At 50.1% G+C, this 16985-nt stretch overlaps 1 protein-coding gene across 1 annotated transcript in view; it reads right to left on the minus strand.

Moving 5' to 3' along the window:
* The window catches only part of Dagla (diacylglycerol lipase alpha), a 56703-nt gene extending 48794 nt beyond the window's left edge, over positions 1-7909 (minus strand). The window contains exon 1 of the mRNA XM_038341609.1: positions 7785-7909. The gene's annotated coding sequence lies outside the window, so the exon portion shown is untranslated. The remainder of the gene's footprint in view (positions 1-7784) is intronic.
* Between the last annotated feature and the right edge of the window lie 9076 nt (positions 7910-16985).

Genomic DNA, 16985 nt, shown 5'->3' on the forward strand with positions numbered 1-16985 from the left:
GTAGCCTGTAGAGAAACTGCAGCGGGGCAACTGTCCCAGGACAGTGGAAGAAGCCATGAGAGCGGGGGTAGGGCTGCAGGGCGTGCCAGGGGAGCCTGATGTAATCCCAGCGTGCAGAAGGCGGAAACTTGGGAACGGCAGACTGCACGGCTGCAGATTTCCAGCGAGCTGGGCCAGGCCTGCCTCGCCCCCACCCACAAGTCAGTCCTCTGCTCTGTCCTCCACTCTGGGGCCCTGGGTGGATCAGTGTGGAACCGTGCAGAGCCCTGTGGCCTTCCTGAGAGAGCCCCTGCCAGGCGCTGAGCTGATGAGAAAGCCGAGGCTTCCTAGCTGACGCCCTGGGAACCCTGCCATGCAGAGTCCGGCGGTGTCCTGCTTCCGGGATGCAAGGCTTTCCCAGGCTTCTGCATGTTTTAGGGGGTGGGGTGGAAGAGAACTAGGTGGCTGCTTAGCAAACTATCTCTCTTCCTTACTAAACCCAGCCTGAATTGACCTAGTTAGGATGCACATGGAAACCGAGGGGAAACAGGGCCCAGAATCCTGGAGAGTCCTCTCACGTCACACAACCAGGACCCAGGTACTTCTCAGGAAACCACTAAACCTAGGCCAGGGCTAATGATTCTCTCAGGACTTCCTGCCCCTTTCCTGGCACCACAGGGTTCTGAAGTTTCCGGCAGCTGGCAAGATTCTGGGTGTCCAGCCTTAAGCACTACTAGTATGCATGCCGGGGACCTCACAGGCAATCCTAACCTTTGTTTAGCACATTGTCTTCCCAAGGGCCCTTCCCACCCAGCTTCACCTTTAAACATAGAGCACCCAGGACAAATATCCTTACTGCCGGCCTGAAAACAGGGAAATGGAAGCACAGAACTGACAAGTAACTCATGCATAGATGCCCAGCAGAGAGGGACAGAATGCAGGCCCAGCTCAGCACACTTCATGTCTCCAAAATTACCTATGCTATGGAAAAGGGCACTTCTGGTCCTCACAGCAGGGGTCAGCAACACAGGTCAGGCAGGACATAGGGGTATGCTATTTGATAAACACAACATAGTTGGCTGATGGGGTAGGGGAGTCCCAAGGAGACTTAAACACCCTCAAATCCAGCAGCTGAAACTTTAGCAAGTTTCTAAACATCATCCATAAAAAGGGTTCATGTCACCTGCCCCTGGGTTGTTGAGGACGAAATGAACTAGGGAACAGGGAATGCATAGCCTGGTGCTGGCATCTCTGCTCAGCAAATGTTACATCACTAGTTCCTCACTCTTAGAAAGCAAGGGTGACCAAGAGGAGCCAGATACATTCTTTAGGGCTGTCTGGATAGAGTACAGTTCAAAAGAGCAAGAAGAAAGGCTCCTGTAGGAAGAGGCTTGTGTAGAGCCTAGAAGACGGGCAGAGACATGACAATGAACTCAACCTGTTCAGACCCTGGTTCCTGATCTGGTTGTCAGTGTATCCCTGAGCTGGTGACTCAACCTCTTCAAGCCTTTAGTAAGATGGAGCCTACAGGGATGGAGGCGTGAAAGGGGTACCTTTCAAGCAACAAACAAGATTCTCTCTTTCTCAAGCTGGCATTCACAAGATGAAGGTTATTATTATTGTTACCATTGATGATGTTGCTTTAAAGTAGAGTCTATCTATGTAACCCCAGCTACCTTAAATCTTTCCATGTAGACCAGCTCATATCAAACTTGCAATGATCCTCCTGCCTCTGCCTCCTAAATGCTGAGATTGCAGCTGTGGATCACCACACTCAACTACTTACGGTTATTTTGTGGCATAGCAAAGCCCCCTGCACACACACACACTAGAATCCTCTAGGACCTCAAATATACAAGGATTGGAAAACGACAAGTGGAGGGTCCTGTTCCCAGAGGGAAAAAAATGCAGTCCACGGAGCCCATCCCTGACATGGCCTGTCCATCAGGGCAGCCACGACAGGGAGGTACAGGGTATATAGTACATAATGAAGGACCATCAATAATGAATTAATCACAAGTGAGTCCAGGAACATCAATCATAAATTAATTAAATGGCTCCATGAGAGACCATGACAAGAGCCTACTGGGGACGAATTAACACGGGACTCTTATCTCAGCTTCCACAGCCAAGGCCACCTTCTTCAGGCCCCAAAGAGACATAGCAGCTCCTTGGCTAGGAAGACTTCCAGGTGAGGGATGCTTCTCGGAAACAGCCCCCCCAACACAAGTGCAGACAAGCCCTGTTCTCTTCCCACCCAGCCCCCAGCTTGGAGAACTCTCCAACGCTGAAAGGGTTTTGATGAAACTTCCCAGAATAGTAACCTCCTGGGCTGAACTCAGGCAGGCGAAATTTCAAGGGGTAATTTGGTGAGAAAATTATTTTTAAAAAATGCCTAGAAGTTAAGTACTAGGAATAACTGAAGCCCTCGTGGGCCTCAGAGACAAGGACAACCTTGAGGACAGTGTCAACAACTTCATGGGGATCCTTGAGAGTCTCTAGATTACACTCAGGCCCGGTGTCACCCTGCTGGGATCCACCATCTCAACTCCAAGCCCTGTGCAGGTTCTCCTGTCCCTTCTTCATGCCCATCTTCTGGAGACCAAACCCACAAAGTCTGTGGCTTCTGTCTCCCCTCCATCTTCCATCCAGCTTCATCTCTTCACACTTAGCTTCTCGGGGAAGCCACGACCTTGCTCCAGCTTTCTGCTCTGAACCTTCCATGTTCCTGTTCATCAGTAGCCTGAGTACCTATTCCAGATGCCTCTTCCAGGGTGGTGACCCCAGGCCTAGATCCTTACTCAGGACATTTCAGTGATGGCCATGTTTTACATAGATGGAAATCTAACCTCTCTCCTACCCTCGTGGTCCTGGGGACCTAGCTCTTCCCTACCTTTCCAATCATGGCTTTCATTGCTTTTAGTTGCTTCTGACTTATGCACTGTGCCGGCCTTCCCGGCCACATCCACTATTGTGGTTTATCCTCCCACTGGTCCTAAGGGCCTGGGTTAAGAGCCAAGACCATACAAATCTCCTTTAATCACAACATTCAAATTACTTCCCCTCATTTAACCTCCTGAAGCAGCACTTCTGGAAATCTGAACCCCTTGGGGGCAGAATCTACACCTTCTTCTCTAGTGTGCCCAACTTGTCTTCATGACCCTCTTTGACCCTGACCCAGAGCTGGTTCTCAAGAAGTAGCTTCCACTGTATCCAACAGAGAGGCATCTCTAGAGGTGATGCTACTAAGAGGCTCTTCCAGGGCAGGATGGCCCCGCCATCTCCTTATCAAGTATCAGAACCAGCTCTCCCTCCCTGCTTCTAATCTATTCAGATCAGGATGTCATACTTTTTGGTGGAATAAATTCTGACTAGAGGGCAAAAGTCCTGACTGTGTGAAAGCTCCATGGCTCCCATCTTGATCTCTGTTCCACGGACACTAAAGGGTAAAATTCTTACAGTTCTGCTTAGTGAGAGATTGCTGTCCCTATCTTACAGATAAGGAAACTGAGGTCTGGAAAAGTACCAGTACAGAAATCTAGATCTGTCTGCCCTCAGCATCTAAAGTCAGATTATCCTTATCCTCAGGCTATGATACTATCTGGACTGTCCCCATTGGACTTCCAGGTGCTGGAGGAACAGGTGGGAGGCAGGTGTAAATCACTCCCCAAACTCCCAGGTCACATGCATATAGGACTTTGAGAGCCAGGCTCTTTCTAAAGAATACTGGGGAAGCAGAAAGGCTCCTCAGCAGACACCATCAAGGAAGCATGAAGACCACCCCTCCATCCTGCCTGTTGGGTTTCACTGCTCCCTCCTTCTGCAAAACCCCACTCCACACACCCACTGACACCAGGCCAGCCAGACACCAGAGCCCACAATTCCCACACCCCAGCCGCTCACACCCCCTCAGCCCTCACTTCCCACAGACACACTTGCAGGCACACGTGTCTCCACACATGTGTACTCTCTGAGCAGCCCTGTGGTGGAAACAGTCCTGCCCGGCTTTCCTCAACCACAATCTGCTAAACACCTCATGGAAACCACACCTTCACCCTCAGCTGCATTGGTGCCCACTTCATTATCTCTCCTAGGTTCCTAAGCAGCAAAGTGGACCCTACCGAAAGTCAGCTCCCTGTCCAGGAAAGCCATGCACACCCAGACATGTCCCCATTCAACCCAGCTCAAAGAGGTATCAGTAAGGAAAAAGAGTATCAAGATAAACATTTTTCAGCCCTGCCCACTGGTAACCACATCCTCAGATGTCCTAGACTCCGCGGTTCAGAAAGATTTATTTTCTCCTGACCACACACTCATTGATACTTCCCTAAGCGCTAGTTGTCCAGCCTGCTGGAGTGTAATGTTAAGCTATTCTGGTGAGAAATTGAACTCAGATGGAGTGCTGACCCAACAGGTAATGAATGCAGAAGTTCCCTTCTCTGTCCTGGGAAGAGGGAGAGGAAGAGGGGCAGAGTGTCTTCCAGAAGCAGGCCACTCCTTCAGCTGCAGCGAGCTCACCCGGGGATCCTTCCTCTGGTCAATAACCTCTGGTCAGTAATGCTGGATTCCCTGGCACCCCTCAGGCCAAGCAGTTGGGCATTGTGACTTACGGAGCAGCCAAGGAAGGAAAGGATGCCAGGAGCTGAGTAAAGCAACTTTTACAGAAACACAGACAGAGAAAATGGGGGTAAACTGAAGGCTAGAGCTGAAAACCTCAATTCCAGAGGTTAGCCTGCCCTCAACATCTGCTTCTGTTACCAGATCCCTGCCTCTCCTGAATCTGTTGAAAGCCAGATTCTCTGTACAATGACCAAGCTGGTTACCTGGCTAAGCTCCCTACTTTTCTCAAACCCTGGGGACAGCACAGAGAGCTCAGCTCTGCTTTGGGGGAACAGAGGTCAACTCCTCCTCTCAGCATCTTCTGATCTACTCCACCTGCTGCCCGGCTCCACTGTGCAGAGTCCCAGGATCCCAAGCAGATGGCAAGGGGTGGCTGAAAAGGGCCCTGGAACACCAGACCATAAGGCCAAGCCACAAATCAGAACACACGGGCAGAGGTGTGGAGGGTGAGCCGAGGGGACCTAAGGGTTGAATATTCACAGCAGAGAGGCTGAAGGCTTCCTCCTTAATGGATCTGTTCTACAGGGCGCTTTCCAGGCAGGAGGTGAAGTGCCAAGCACTTCCTCCTGGGAGGAAGAAAGGCACTTCAGAGAGCATGTGGATGGCCTGGGTCGTCCCTCACGCCATCCTGGGAACTGCCAAGAAAACACTCGCCACATCGGGCTATGTCTATGTGGCAGCTGTGGGGACAGAGTGAATCCTCCAATGTGGAAAAGTCAGCTCACCACACCTTTTTACCTGTGGTTCAGCACTGCAGCCTGGACAGGAGGCAAAGCTGCACCTCAGGGAGCAAGTTTTTGCAATGAATTATTGGCCATGGCAGACACTCAGAGGGATAGAAAAAGGCCAAAACAGCGATTTACAGCCTTCATCACCTTCCCCACCTGGAAAGGGTGTTCAGTCAGAAGTGGATCATATCAGGATAGATACCTTGGGAATTCTTATCATATTTATCCAGCCTTGGAGTACTCCTTAAGGATGCTCACGGACTCGTTTCCTCCTCCATGTGTCTAGGGCATCATTCACTGCCCCCCATCCCCCCGCCATACAGCTTCAACCTCCCCCACAGGACCACCTGCCCTGAGCCCACTTAGCACCCTGACCTAGTTCATTTTCTTTAGGCCACAGCTTCCAGAATGCTGACATAATGTTCCCCACTCCCATTCTCAGAAACAAGGGAAATTCTCAAGAGAAAACACACTTTCCGAGTCTCCCTCCCACACAGGTACCCTAGATCTGTCAGCCACAGGCACCTCCCAGACCTTCCCAGATAAAGAGGTGTGTCTGCAGCCCAAGCAAAAGGCTCCCTCCCGTTCGGGCCACTCCTGCAGAACTCCGAAATCGCCATGGCCATGTCCAGGACCAGAACCGTCCTCAGGAGACCTGGGGCCTGGTTCCAGCTCAGCAGCTGACTCACGGTGTCAACAGACCCCACATCCCCCCCACCAGGATCGTGTCTACTCTGGGTCTCTAATTCCCTAGGACAAGCCCTCGGCCTTCAGCTCCCTTCCTCACCAACCACACTCCGTCCATTTCTGACTGTCCTGGTCTCTTTGCCTGATGAGAACCCCTGACCTTTGTATAGCCTTTCACTGATTGTGGAAGCTTCCCTGTACAACATCTCGTGCCATTCTCTGTGACCACTGGGACCGCAGTGTGAAGTGACACTCAGAGGTGGTAACATCTGCCCAAGGTCACCCAGCCAAAACTGGAATTCCAGTCATCTGGCTGTAAATACAATGAATGAGACTCCAACTTTAGGGAACTCAGCTCAGTTCCTGCAGGTGAGGGAGGCTTCTCCAAGCACCCCTATTGGCAAAGAAACACCCTCCCCATGAAAAGCTCAGCTCTTTGCTTCTGCCCCATGCCTCCCCCCCCCAAGAAACCCATAACATCCTGAAGTCTTCTCCAACATCCCAAGACTTCTTTGGGGGGGGGGCACAAACTCTGTGAAGTAGCATGTGGCACCGAGAGGCAGGCAGAGAGGGAGGGAGGGAGGACGAGAGAGGGAGGAAGCTCTCCTCAAGCTTCTCAGAAGACTGGTAAGGACAGATGCAAACCCAAAACACTCTCAGTGCCCACAGAATCATCTTTCCCGCAGCCCTCAAAAGGTCCCCTGAAACCCAAAGAGACAACTCCCAGAAACCGAGTAGCAGCCCCATCAACTCAGTGAAAAGAAAGGGCCCAGGAATGAAAGCTAGATAGATGGAGAGCCACATGGCTGCTTGACCTGCAGACTCTAGCCACTTCTCTGCACCTTGCTGAGTCCCATCCGGTCAGAAGCAAGGACCACTAGTGAGAATAACCTATTCCTCCCATCTTCCACAAAGTGGGGAGGATTCCTGAGCCCGGTACAGGTTCATAACCAGGCAGAGATCGACCTAGGACCGCAATCAAGAATCTAATGGTAGACTAATCTCATGGTGTCTCTTATTCTTGTCCATTATAAAGAACACCAACCTTCTTCCAGTCTTCTGTCCCCGGGCCAGCATACCCAACAGGCATTAAAACTGAGCCCCATAACAGAGGCACTGCCCCTCCCGATCTCCCTGTCAAGATGGGTATTTACCCTTCTATCTATCAGGGTCTGAAGGCCACCAAGTCTCCCCTCACAGTGCTAGTCATTCCAGGGCACTGTGCTAAGCCAAAGCCATTTCTCACAGCTGGGCCAGAGCCACTGGTCATGCCCAGGACACTGATTCTTCAAGCCCCCAGGATCATCACTCCAAACCATGTCAAGCCCAAGGCCAGAACCATCCCAACATCCAGGCAATGGCAGCACTTCCTCACACCCATGCCCACCGCAGCACCATGGCCCAGCACTAGCTAGCCACCCACCCCGCACCAGCTGCGTGCATCACCCTCCAATACAGAGGGTGCACCCTCCTCACACCTGGGCGGCCACCGCCACACCAAGGCGGGGGTGAGTCTTCTGACACCCTTGCCGGGAAAAATCATGCTGCTCGTGCTGGATCCACGTTGCCCACGCCCGTGCCACGCGTGTCATCATTCTCATGCCGGTGGCCCGGGGCTTTGCGGACCTCACACCTGCCACAGGCGCGCGTGGCAGCCGCACCTCCGCCCGCGGACCCGTCGGACGGGCCACCACGCGCTGTGGACATTGCCCAGCCCGCCCCGCCATTCGCACCGCGCCCGTGCCCGGGACTTGGCCCGGGCCCCCTTACCTCCCGCCCGCCGCAGGGCTCGGCCCGCCGCGGCCGCTGCGACCGCCACCTCCATCCTGGGCTCCCCAAGGCCCCTATTCACTAACGCTGCTTCCGCAGGGCGCCGGCGCCGGCGCGAAGGCCGCCTCCGCCCCCCGGGGGACGCTGCGTCCTTTACGTAAACCCCACTCCGCCGCCAGCGGTGACCATGGCGACGGTCGTGGGGCGGCAGCGCCCCCTAGTGCCAGGGAGGGGAGCGGCGCTCAGGTCGGAGCTGGCGGAGCCTTTGCGGGAGCCGGGCTCCCGGCGCGTGGGGGCGGTGGGCGCGGGACTGAGGCCTCCACGGGGGCTCCGTGGGCAGACGAGAGGGGTTGGAACGCAGGCACTGTACAGGGGCACGGGGGCTGCTTGGGTTCCCCCTCCTTCGGGCCCCGCGTGACAGGGTTTCGCGTGGGAGAGGAAAAATAGCAAGTAGGATCACCGGAGAACTGGTTCGTTTGGGGGGAGGAAAGGAGAGAGATTGGTTCCACCTCCTTCAAGGGACCTAGCAGCGTCTTGAAGAGTTGGGATACACATCTTTATCTATGCCCTCCCTTCTACCCCGACTCCCACCTTCCTCAACGCCCAGCATCGTGCCTGACAGCCAAAGGGGCGTTTGATCAATTTTGATTTTCTGGTAAATGAAGAATATCGCCCCTCCTGTTCTCCTTCACACACGCCCATTCATTCACGCTGCAAGTCGCTCAACACGCCTTCCTGAAAGCTGCTTTTTAGCAGGGGCACAGCTATACTGGTGTGCTGGGTTGAGTCTGAGGAGTGGGTGGGTGCCAGCCTGCCCTTAAGGATCTCAGGTCGCTGCCGGAGGCACATGAGAGAATCAACGTTGCACGTGGGACCTAAGTTGAGAGCTACACCTGCTCAGAGGGTCAAGGGTATGAGTGGATCTAGAGGTCATGATGATGCAGTCAACCAGGTCCCAAAGGTCCAGCAGAAAGCCATGAGAGGTGAAAGGGGACTAACACAGAAAAGTCTCTAAAATGTTTCCTGGGCCCAGTCGTCATCAGGTGAAATCAGGGCGATTGAGTGGACATCTGGCTGAAAGTGAAACCCGGAGATCAGGACAGACTTCCCTTTGTTCCCTGGTGATTCAGAATTATTTATGGCTACTTCAAAGGCAAGCTCTGATTTAGGTAAAGAAAATGGGAAATGGGAACAAACACCTTAAGGAATTCAGGAAATACAAGGACTAGGGGAGACCTTGGTTGCAGGTCAAGGACCTATCTCTAGATTGTCATAATTCATTCAAATCACACAGTCAGTCTGGTGGTGGTGGCACAGGCTTTTAATCCCAGCATTCAGGAGGCAGAGGCAGTCGGATCTCTGTGAGTTCGTGAGTTCAAGGCCAGCCTGGTCTACAGAGTAAGTTCCAGGACTGGCTCCATAGCTACTGAGAAACCCTGTCTTGAAAAACCGAAACCAAAACCAAAACCAAAAACCTATGAACAAAAACAAAAAACAAAAGAAGCAAACAAAAAACAAACCACAAACAGCCAGAGATGTATACCTGTTGCTTTAAAGTTCCAGACCCCTGGAAGAAAGAATTCTACTGGTCCTGTGGACCGCGGTAGATGACCTATGGCCAGGCAGAAAGTCCTCTGCAATACCAGCCCTCCTCCTTACTCACAGAAGCTCCCATGGAGAAAGCATGGCTGTGTGGCCTTCCCAAGATGTTTTCCTACAGTCCACCCCTTAGCTGTTCAGCACACTCACACTCACACATCACCCTTCCCATTCATGCGACTCTCGCCAAACCGGTTCTGACAGTCTAGAATGTGGGAGGCTAATACTGGGGATCCTCAAGGTGATGTCCTTTTCACCGAGTCGCTGCTTCACTGACTCCCATATAGGGCATCCCACAGCAGGACTGAAAGGTACATTCATTGCTAGTAACATAGCCTTCGAACTCTTTCAGCTGGGTAGGACACTCTATAGGGAAACTTACTAGAAATTCTGACCCTCTAACCCAAGATCTTAGCCTGATTACAAAACGCTCAGGGGATCTGAGTACATGTGAAAGTTTGAGAAACTCATTGCGCAACTGGGGGAAAGAGGAAAGGGAAAGGGAAGGGGATGCTTTGGATTGTGATCATCCCCTTTGAAAAGACAAGGTCTGGGAAGGTTCTGTGCTTAGCATGCATGAGATCCTGGGTGCAATCACCAGCTCCAAAACAGACTAAACGTATTTAGTTAATTATTTAGGATTCAGCAATGTGAGTCAGAAACAAGGGAACACAGGTAAAGGCTGCAGGCATTATTTTTGTAACTGGTTTTGAACTCCTGGAAGGAATTTATGACTTCCTTCCTCTGACTCCTTACCCCTTCCTTGCCTCCTGTCCATGTCTCATTTGGCTGACAGGCTGACCTAAGTCTTTATCCTTTCAAGGCTTTCAGTGGTCCTCCACAGGGTCTCTGGATCTCCCGTGTGTGTGTGTGCATGCATGTGTGTGTGTGTGCTGTATATGTGTATGTGGGGTGGTGTGTGTGTGTGCTGTATATGTGTATGTAGGGTGGGGTGTGTGTGTGTGCATGCATGTGTGTGTGCTGTATATGTGTATGTAGGGTGGTGTGTGTGTGTGTGTGTGTGTGTGTGTGCAGGCTACAGGTTGATGCTGAATGTTCTTCTCTATTGCCGTCCACCATATCTATCTTATTCTTTGAGACAGTGTCTCTCACTAGTCCAGGAACTCTCTCACTGGTTGGCCAGACTGGTTGGCCAGTGAATACCAGGGATCCTCTTGTCTCTTCCTCCCTGATGCTCGGATTACAGGCCATGTCCAGCTCCCCCTACCCCACAGGGTCTCTTTATTTAGCTCTGGCTGTACAGGAACTTATTGTAGACCAAGTTGACATTGAACTCACAGAGATCCTCCTGCCTCTACTTCCTGAGAGCTAAGATTAAAGGCGTGCACCACCACACCTGGCTCATCTCCAGCTTTTTAGGTGAGTCCTAGGGAATCTAAACTCAGGTCTACATGCTTGCTAAACAAGCACTTGGCAAACGCACCATCTCCCCAGTCCTTCTATCCCTACTTTGAGATCCTTGACCAAGAAAAGTCATGCAAGGTGGCTAACTCTGAACACAGACTCTGGGACTTGTCCTGGTGTGGCTTTAATACCATGCTTGTCTTTTCCTCAGTGTATCTTCTGGACTAGTTCAGGCAGGTGTCACTGGAGACAAGCAGCAGGGTTGTGAATGGACAAACGGAGGAGGACAAAATGAGGGCCTCACAACCAATGACAAGTTATAGACTGGTTCCTGGTCCAGCTGCCTAGCTGAGCTCCCTGAGCTCTGTGCCAAATCCTCATTCTGGCCTCAGTTTCCCTCTGGGTCCCAGTGGAGATAATAACATGGCTCCTCCTCCCAGGGGGCTGTGTGGATTAACTAATTAATGAGTGTGACATCGCCTGTTTCCACAAAGGGGCTGATTAAATGCTGGGTGTTGTTATTAGAAGCGATGGAGGGTGTGTGACAGGCAAAGTCGGCTGGAGACAGATCTGCTCCCCTTTGTGTCCTCCCCACCCCCTCCCTCCGTCTGCCCCACATTCTGCAAGCTAAACATCTTGCAAGACAAAACCAAGATGATTTTTTTTGGCACCCCCCAAAGACGGCGTATAACTTTTGCACATTTCCCCTGTGCTGGAATGTGACTCACGGCTGAGTTTCATAGTATAATTTGTCTCCAACAGCTGGTACAACTGTACCCTGCCCCAGACTCTCACAGAAGCCGTAGATGGGGATGGTTCAGTCTATGACTGCAAAATTCCTGTTCCTGAGCTGGACATTACCCCTGTGTTTTGTTTTTGTTTTTTAACTGTATTGCCTCTTGGAGGCCTGGACTGAGTAAGTAATCTCACCCACTACACACACACACACACACACACACACACACACACACACAGCCTAAGGGAGAAGGCGCCGCTAAGACACTCCTGACTCCTGCAGAGGGTTGAAAGAATTCAAAACACACAGGGTTTAAAAGTATAAAGTGTCTGATCATGACTGGGGCGTAGAGGGAAATAATACAGCTACATCTTCACTTGAATGTAAGATATTGAATTACTGGATGAAATCACAGGTCTGGGCAAGGTGACTTTGTGGTATCCAGCCCTGGATCCCTGTAGCTGGTGTGAGAACTTTGACCACCCTCAGGGACCAGGTCTTCCATCCGTGAGTATTACAAGGTGCCAGCTCCTGCCCTGCATCCTGGCATCTTAGATGGGGGTAGGTGGGAAGGAATTGGTTGGTTGCCACCAGGTAAATAAGTCTGTTGCTGGCATCCCAAGAGGGGAATGTTGTTTATCCAAATAGCACAAACTCAGCCAGCCTGGGGAGAGGAGAAAAAGCTCTGGAGGCTGAGCTGTCAGACTCCCACAGGGAGAGAGATTAGCCAGTCACAAAGTCTAGGAAATGCATGTGGTAGGGGCACCTGGAGCACCATCTCTGGATCATATTAGTCATTTCCAGTTAGGATTTCAGACCTTCTTGTCTCTGCAAACAGCCACTGTCCCTGCACTGCCAAACCTTTGCTCTCTCTGTCTTCCCTTGGCCTACTGTTATGAAGTAACAGGGATAGATCACAGGGACTAACTGACTAGAAGTGGTGGTGCCCGGACCACATGACTTAGATGGCATCTGAGAGGGCTGGAAGGTCAGCCATCATCGAAATGTACTGAGGGCTTATGTAAGGGGTGAGTTCTCTCCCACCAAGAAGGAGCCACAAGCCCAAATCTTTGACCTAAACTAACTTAGTTTACTAGTAACAGTTCAACGGCTTATGAGAGTGTCTTAACAAGGGAGGCGATGGAAGAGGCCCTTCTGGTGGTGTTTTGCTGCTGGGAATGATAGGAGGGACCACGCAACCTCATGCCTCCCAAGGGAAAGCCTAGGAAGTTTCTCCACTCTACCTTCACCTTGTTCACATGGGCATCACCAGAACCTTCCCCAAAATGCCCAGAGGACTGGGAGATCCTCTCATCTCATTAAGACAGCCTATTTGTAAGTGTCTGCTCCTTGGTGGGCATTGTAGTAACTAGTTTTTCTCTTTGGGGCACTGGGGAATGACGAGAGTGTAAACACAGATGTCTCAGGGGAAAGTCAGTGTGCTCACAGATAGGATGATTCATCTCTACCCTCTGGACACCAAAAGCCAGAGTAGAAAGCCTGACTACTTAAGGGAGTTCTTCCATCTACCTGTTCACCCACTTATAATCCCGCCACCTACACATCTATTCATCTGCCATCCACCCAATGTGTCACTTCACCCCACCCATCAACCCACCAATTCACCCATCCACAAACCCATCCATATTCTTTGTATCCACAAACCCATACACACACTGTCTGTCACTTCTCCCTTCCACAGACTACCCATTTGCCCATCCACTCGCCCTCTATGTATCTATCCACTCAGAATCTATCCTTCCTTCATCTATTCTTCCTTCCATCCGTTAATTCTCACATCTACCATCTGTCCATCTATTTACCTCTGAAATATAGTCTCTTCTTAATTTTCCTTCCAAATGTTTTTCCATATATATGTGTGTGTGTGTGTGTGTGTGTGTGTGTGTGTGTGTGCACGCACGCATGCTTGTGTGTGAGCATGTGTGTGCATGGTCGTGCACACACCCTGCAGTGAATATGTGGAGATCAGAGGACACCTTGTGCTCATTGGTTCTAACACTTCACTACATGAGCTGCAAAAACTGATCTCAAGTCATCAGGTTTGGCAGCAAACACCCTTACCCACCAAGCCATCTCTCCAGTCCCCTTCTAAATATCCTTGAAAAATCCATTTCTGCAAATTTTTATCAGTATCTCCTAACAGGGTGCCTTTGACTGTCTTAAGAGCAACTGCAGTGGCTCTCACCTCTCGTCCATTTTTCACCCAGCTGAGTGACCTTTTATAAATGAACAACAAATTATGTCAAGTCACTGCTTAAACCCCAGCTGTGGCTTCTCATTGCTCTTAAAATATAGACTCCATTTTTTTTCTTGGATATGACTCAAACCCAGTAAAATCTGTACCTTGACAAATGTCTGTGTATGTACTTACCTACTACCTCAGCTCACCTACTACCACAACTACTTACCTACTACCTCAGCTCACCTACTACCACAACTACTTACCTACTACCTCAGCTCACCTACTACCACAACTACTTACCTACTACCTCAGCTCACCTACTACCACAACTACTTACCTACTACCTCAGCTCATCTGCTACAACTACTTATCTACTATCTAGTGAAGACTCAGAACATTTCCAGTTCCTTGTGTCCTCTACAATCTGAATCTGACTCCCTATCAGTACCCATTATTTGAACTTCTGTAGACAGGTTCTGTCTGTCAGTAAACTTCCTGCTAATGCAATCACATAGTAGGTATTTGTGAGGCTGTTCTTGGTTGTCAACTTGACTACATCTGGAATTAACTAAAACCCAAATGGCTGGGCACACCAATGAGGGGATTTTTTTTCTTTTGGTCTTTTTTCTTTTTTCAGACTGGATGTGAGATTTACTACTGAACATGGTTTGGCGGGGTGCAGGGGAACCCTTAGGAATGCAGGGCCCTCCTCTTGTCCAGGGGACTGTGATTTGGGATATACTTGACCGCACAACCCTTAGAGATGAGCCACTTCTCAGCAACCAGCGTCTTTAAACTTATCTGCATTAAGGTTGGTGAAGTAATGTCTTTGAGATGTGGATCCTCTGACGGCCAGAACTTGAGCCTCAGTCATGTTCCTAGTCCTGCAGCCTGGCGTGGATGGACACGATAAACTAGCCAATGCGAACCCTGGCCATTGTGCCAGAGACACTGCACATACTGTCTGGAGCCTGTCAGCTCCAGTACAGGACAACATCTTGTTGATTTGGATGACATGAAAAGGGTGAAGCCTCCCTCAAATATGAAAGCCATCCTTACCACAACCCTTTACCATGTGTTTGTTGGCACAAATACCGGCAGCCTCCGGGGCTTTGGAAGAGAGTTGCTCATATTAATCTGACACCAAGTGGCCACAAAGTGGAATTCACCAACTTCTGCCTTCTTCTATCCTAAATCAAAGATGCAGATCTTGGCATCAGGGATGTCTCAACAAGACTTTAATACGGCTTGTTCTTACAACATCGGTAACACCAGGTGGAATGGTGGCCTATGATGACAATGGGATCTTCAGTGGTATGTCAGGGAAAAAAGAGTCTTTTTTTGGTTTAATGAGATAGGGATTCTCTGTGTAGCCCTGGCTGTCCAGATATTTGCTATGTAGACCAGGCTGGGCTCGAACTCAAAGATCCACCTGCCTCTGCCTCCTTCCACCTTTAATGCTGGGATTAAAAGTGTGCACCACCAGACCTTTGAATCTTCCTTCCTTCCTTCCTTCCTTCCCTTTTTTCTTTCATTTGTTGGTTCTTTGGTTTGTTTATTTTTGGAGACAGGATTTCTCTGTGCAGCCTTGGCTGACCTGGAACTCACTCTGTAGACCAGGCTAGCCTCAAACTCAGAGATCTTCCTGCCTCTGCCTCCCGAGGGCTGGGGTTAGAGGCATGAGCCACCACCACTTGGCAAGAGATTTTTTTCTTAATCAAATCATTTGAAGTAGGAAGAGCCACTTCTATTCTGGATCTTCTGTGGTGCGCCTTTAATCTGGACCCACCCTTCTACTTACAGCCTATAAAGTACAAAGCAGAAGGAAGCTTACTCTCTTTGCCTGCTTGCTCTTGTTCTTGCTAGCAAGTCCATTCCTACACTGGCATTAGACCCTACATCTTTGGGATTCTGTGTATAGAAGACCATCTGAGACATCTAGCCTTGTGGACTGAACAACTACTGGATTCTTGCACCTTCCATTGGTAGACAGCCATTGTTATACTAGCTGGACCACAGCCTGTAAGACAATTTAATACTGTCCCCCTTTACCTGTGTGTGTGTATTCCTCTAGAGAACTCTGACTAATACATTATAGTTCCATATTTGATTAATTTTGCTCAAAGTTTATTTCTATGCCATACATCCATGAATTGGTTTTCACATAGATCAATAGTTTTGAATTTGTATGTGTGTGGGAGTTGTGTGTGTGTGTGAAGTCCAAATACTAAAGTCAGATACCTTTCTCAACCTCTCACCCACATGTCTTTATTTTTAGATAGGGTCTCATTGTGAAGTCTTAGTTGGCCTGAACCTCACTACATGGACAATGCCTGCTTCTGCTTCCTGGGTCCTGGGATTAAAGATGCACACCACCATTCATGGCTCCACCTCACTTTTGAGGCAGTGTCTTTCACTAAACCCAGAACTCATCCATTTGACTCAGCTGACTGGCCAGTGAGTACCCGCCATCTGCTAACCTCATCTTCCTCAGAACTGGAATTATAGGCTCCTCCCCCCAACCTTGGCTGTTTATGTAGGTGCTGGAGATCCAAACTTAGACCTTCATGCTGGCACAGCATGACTGAACCATCTCTTTGGGTCCCTGTAGAAGTAGTTTATTCTTTTTCATTGCTATCCATTTTCATTAGATGCATATACATAACTTGCTAATATAGTCTGCTCCTGATAATTAATAAAGGTTTTTTCACTTCAGAACTTTTACAAATAAATAGACCTGCTATGCTTTAAATGTTTGAATTCCAACAAAATTCCTATGTTGGACTTTAACCCCCAAGATGATAGTATTAGATGTGGAGCCTGAGGGACACCGTGGCAACGGGTTTGGGAGTATGGCTGTTCCAGACAAAGGAGAAGGTCATTGTTGTCTTTTAAAAATGCTATAAAGTCCCAGGTGGCAGCTGTAGGCAGGCAGTGGACTATGGGAGCAGCCAGTCCCAAGGCAGAGATGACTGTGGGTCCCTGCAAGATCCCTGAGGGGCCATGTGAGCAGGCGGTGAGCTCACAGAGCAGCGGTTCACGAGTGGTGGCTCATCCTGGGCGAGCTGGTCCCACAATGTGGCAAGTGGGGAGAGACAGCTCGTGGTGGGTTTGGGAGAGCCACCCAAGTGGGTGGGTGTGGACATGTGGCAGGTAAAAGGCACATAGACACAGTAGGCAGGCGTAGAACTGGACATTTATTACTGAGAGGAGAGAGAGAGAGAGAGAGAGAGAGAGAGAGAGGTGCACGCCAAGAGAGAACAGGAAGAGAGAGATTCAAGATTGCGGTGAGAAGTCA

Source organism: Arvicola amphibius, chromosome 1, assembly GCF_903992535.2.
Source record: "Arvicola amphibius chromosome 1, mArvAmp1.2, whole genome shotgun sequence".
Taxonomy (NCBI): Eukaryota; Metazoa; Chordata; class Mammalia; order Rodentia; family Cricetidae; genus Arvicola; species Arvicola amphibius.